This window comes from Gopherus flavomarginatus, chromosome 20 (assembly GCF_025201925.1).
Source record: "Gopherus flavomarginatus isolate rGopFla2 chromosome 20, rGopFla2.mat.asm, whole genome shotgun sequence".
In the NCBI taxonomy this organism is placed as follows: Eukaryota; Metazoa; Chordata; order Testudines; family Testudinidae; genus Gopherus; species Gopherus flavomarginatus.
Window position 1 is genome coordinate 14027138 of NC_066636.1, and position 4993 is coordinate 14032130.

Consider the following 4993-nt stretch of genomic DNA (forward strand, 5'->3'; position numbering starts at 1 on the left):
CATGTATCCAGGACCGGCACCAGTGTTTTGGGCGTCCTAGGTGCACGGCCATTTTGCCAACCCGCGCGCTGCTCCCGTGGCTCTGGTGGAGCTGCCGCAGGCGTGCCTGCAGGAGGTCCACTGGAGCCACGGGACCAGCGGACCGTCCACAGGAACGGCTGCGGCAGCTCCATCAGAGCCGCGGGACCAGCGGACCCTCCGCAGGCATGCCTGCGGCAGGTCAACCACAGCCGCCTGCCACCCTCCTGGCAAAATGCCGCCCCCTAATAATCCTGGCGCCCTAGGCGATTGCCTAGGTTGCGAAATGGAAGCGCTGGCCCTGCATGTATCATACCCCAGTCAGCCACCCCCTCCACCCCCTCCTCACCAGCACCATCCTAGTACCCAGCAGGTCACTCTCACACTCCTCCCATCACTACCCCAGAGACGAGACAAGACACCCCTCAGCACCCAGCCACACAACTCCACTCTCCCATCTGCCCTAACTGTAGACACCCAACTGTCTAAGCAGCACTCCACCACCTCCAGCCAGCCCCAACCACCCACACTCCAGCACTAGTCACCCCAGTAGCCCCATAGCAGCCAGCAAACAACCACTAGGCCTTCCAGCATCCACAGGCAACCAACAAATACCCCTTTCTCTAGCAGGTCTAACACTCATCGCTTCCAACATGCCAGCACTCATGTCACAAACAGTTACCAACTTCCAGGACCCAGCCCCACACACCTACCCCAGATGCAGTTTTGTGTAGTTACACATCCTGCCCCCAGGCTAGGTGGTCCAGTAACTGAATATGGTCATAAGGGAAGTCATAAATATGCAATTTAGTTGATTAATTAAGTTGCATAAAATGTCACACATGGAGCATCACAAAACTTGGCAGCTCTGAAATCTGTCATAGTAATTGCAGTTTTCTGTTCTATAAATTATTAAGCATGATGAGAAAATGGAAAGGGAATCCAACAAGCACAGAACCCTCACATGCAGGAAAAAATCAAAATACACAGAGTGTGAGAACAGAGTAGGAAGTCTGTAGTCAGGGGCTATAATTCATTATCGGGCAGAGAAAGCTAGCTTTTAAAATACAACCATGCACATGCAATGAGCAGAGACCAGATTTATCTAGGGAAATAACAATTAAAACAAAGGGATCTAAAAAAAAATCTGTCCCTTTGACTTCTTCCTAAAAAGCATAGTATTCTTGTGAAAATATCTTCTGAAAACAAAAGGCAGCAATCTGTGCAGAGACGTTGCTACAGTATTTAAAGAACAAGTGGGGCTAAAATATCAAAGCATGCAAGAGATAACAAAAGGGAAAAAACTAACAGTGGGAAACACTGCGAGGAAAAAATATGAATCAAAGAGGCCTGTGCGCAGACATGACAGAGGAGAGGGCTGAGAGAGATAGCAATATAGAGGTTATCAGGCAAAGTCATTCTTTTCCTTCTAAAACCCTCTAGGGTGAAATAAATATTAACTTGCATCCTTACCTGAATGAGTGCAAAATAAAAGACACCTGCCTGGAGATCATCTCTGCCGGGACTCGAACCCGGAACCTCTGGATTAGAAGTCCAGCGCGCTCGTCCATTGCGCCACAGAGACCTCACTACAGGCACAGCATCAGTACCAGAGCTGAAAAATCACATACCTTCTGCATCACTGCAGGGTTAATCTCAGCATCCTGCTATTTCTTTGCAGCTACAGGGGCAGAGGGAAAACCTGGAGCTACAATCCATCTCACTACTCAGGAAAATAGGCTATTCTCAGCATCCTCCTCCTTCCATGGGGAGTAGGGGAAGAGAGTAATTCTGGATATGATCCATATCTCATCCCCAGCTCTAAGAGAGACACTCCAGAAACACAGATCTAGGATTGTCCTCTGCGTCCCTGACAGGGTCATCTCAGCATCTCCAACACTAACAAAGACAGAACTAAATCCTGGAATAGGAGTAACCACTGCAACCCTGACAGGCTCATCTCAGCATCCCCTGAACAAGACCAGGCAAAGAGCTAAATGATTTAGCTTTCCCTCGCACGCCCTGCTTCTCTCCATATCCCCATTGGGGAAAGGTGGTTGGCTGTCATGGGGAAAGCTGTGGCTCCGTGGCTTTTCTGGGGAAAGCTGTGACTTTGTGGCTGTTATGTGGAAAGCTGTGGCTTTGTTACAGTAAAAAATAAGGGAGTCATCTTTTTATTTTTAATGTAAAGGAGCCTTGGCACTCAGGGTTTTAATAATAGGTATTAAGTGTGTTTCTCATTAGAAAAGTGTTACAGAATGATCAGTAATTATTTAAAAAGCATAAGAGGATCATTAAACACCTACATTCATGTAGAAGAGACACAGAAATGTAATAAACCAGTGGCTCCCAATAAAGCCGGTTACACATTCCTAAATTACATGGTTTTTATAGGGCTGCAGTTATCTAGAAACATCTTTATTCAACACTCCACAGGCACCCTCTGAGCTGGTACAGGAAAAGACATTCATGTAATACATGGGAATCTAAAATTCAGTTCAGTCCACTATTATACGAGCCCTGTACAAGTCTGAATGATTTAACTTTCGTTAAAAATTATTCAAAAAATCCAGGTCACTGTCCCATTGTCCACCCCACTCAACTTAGCGAGTCCAGTTTACACAAATTCTGGAAAGAGACTTGTTCTGTAGCTGGCTGGTTTGGAAGACAAAGGCCATGGCTTTTTGTGACCAACACAAAAAGTCATGAATGTGACAAACATGACACCTAAGCAATAGAGAACTAGATTCCCATGGTAGGATTGCAGGATGGAGTCTAGAACTAGACCATTGTAGACAGGTGCTCTGGTGCTCCATTGGCATGCATCCCGGCTCGAGGGGAAAGAGACGGGACAGTCCTTAGCATCTCCAGTACTAACAAACTAACTTCAGTCCTATAGAATTCACAGAACACAAAATAAAGGGAAGTGACTTAATAAAATGATTGGCATTTCCCTTTAGTGTGGCTTTATGTTAATAGATTCCAATGTCAGAAAGGACCATAGTGATCACAGGACCATAGTCTGAGTCCCTGTATAGCACAGGCCACAGAACTTCCCCAAAGTAGTTCTTAGAGCAGGTTTTTTTTTTTTGAAAACATCCAATCATAATTTTAAAAAGTGCCAGGGATGAAGAATCCACCACAACCCTTGGTAAATTGTTCCAACAGCAATTTTTGATAGAGGGTAATTTACACCTTATTTCAAGTTTGAAAAATTAAAGTTTAAATATGCCTCTGATGCTGTTTTTAAATTAAAAAAGAGTTTGCTTGTGGCTTTACGGCCATTTAAGCAGATAGCTGTTGCCCTGGAGAGTTTGTCCTTGAAACCTGTAGCATAGCAGCACAAAGGGATGGGGGAAGTATAGAAAAAATAATCTTTTTCCATTTTATCAGTCCTATTTTCCTCCTTTGCCCAGTTTTGGTTTCTATCTGTTTTTAGAGCTTTTATGCAGCATTTTTTTAAACTTCTTTATTGTTTAATGTTTTCTGCTAATTTTATCTTTAGAAATATCCCACCTTGCCTCTGTTTACCAGATCTTAGCTTGCCTCTTTTTGCTGGGAGCCTTTGGAAGTACTTTTGGAGGCTCTATACGATGGCATGACAGCAACTTGAGCTGCCGGTTTCTACCCCTAGTGATGGAATTCTGACCAGCATAAGACTTCTGTTACCTCCACCCCATGCAGGTGTGTGTCTTAACTGGGAAGCAATTGCACATCCATGGAGCATAGCAGATGGTAAGGGGGTTTGTGAGTAGGTAAGAGAGCAGGGTGAGAACAGACTGTCGTAAACCAACACACTTGGAAACTCTTTGTGCTGAAGTCTTTGCTAAACTGATTATAGTGAACTGTGAAATGTTCACATGTTGTCTGGGACTGAGAAATAATACAAATGGATCAAGAAAGGCTAGAGCTATGAGAAGAAAATGACAAAGTATGACTGACCCTAGAAAACCGCATGTAATCAATCTTGGGCAAAAATGCAGCACACACATACGTAAAGGAAGGGAGACACTTGCAAAGACGCAGTAGTGAGAGAGGCCTGGTGGAGTGGAGGCTGTGGACAATAAAGTTGGCACGAGCTTGCAATGTGACATAGTGTCAAAGAATGTCAACACAACTGGTTGGGCCATTCCTGTATTCTTATGTTAATTGTTGGCTGCATAAAGTGCAGTGCACCATGGAATAGGAAGATAAGTAGTCTATTTTCATAAACTTTAGGGAGACCAAACCTGGAATGCCATATGCAGGTCAGGGAACTTCATACCAGAAGGGCCTTGGCAGAGCAGACAGAATTCAGACCTGGAGTATGAGTTTATGAGGAACCATTAGAAGAACTTAGGGTGAGGGTATTTGCTGTATCTCTTAGCAGCCCAGCACACCCTGGGGGTGAGATGAGTAGTCTTTAAGCCACCTTTGTGTCCTGGATGCTGAGCTGCACTGGGGCTGGAGGGGGTTATGTTAGAAAACACTATAAGGAATGTTAGATGCCTAGTGTGATTCACAAAAGCCAGTAAGGTCAGTGGGAGCGATGTACATAAGTCACTTAGTTTGTAATGCCCTAGGCACTTCCTGCACCTTTGTAAATCTGGTCCTAATTTCCTGACATGTTGACCTGATCTGTGATTTCTAGGTATTTGATGAGTTTAAAAACTGGGAAAGTGGAGGAACTGTATAGGGTGAGATGAGGGGGCAAACTGGGATTAATGAGGAAAATTTAGGATGGATATCTGGAAAAAATTCCTAATGCTGAGATTTATTACACTGTGGAATAGTCTCGAGGGAAAGTAGACAGCATAAACTTAACACAGCATAAACTAGACTGGATAAAAAAACTAGAAAACATACCAAAAGAAACAATCCTGCACTAGCTGGCTAGAGTGGGGAAGGCAGAAGGCACTAGTTGTGGTGCATCTTTCCCATTTCTACATTTTACAAACAGATAAAGCAAAGACTGAGCCCAGAGTCATGCAGGTCA

At 44.4% G+C, this 4993-nt stretch overlaps 1 non-coding gene across 1 annotated transcript; it reads right to left on the reverse strand.

The window, feature by feature from the left end:
* Positions 1-1529: 1529 nt before the first annotated feature.
* TRNAR-UCU (transfer RNA arginine (anticodon UCU)) lies at positions 1530-1603 on the reverse strand. The gene has a single exon. It is a non-coding gene; the product is annotated as a tRNA-Arg (tRNA).
* Positions 1604-4993: the final 3390 nt, after the last annotated feature.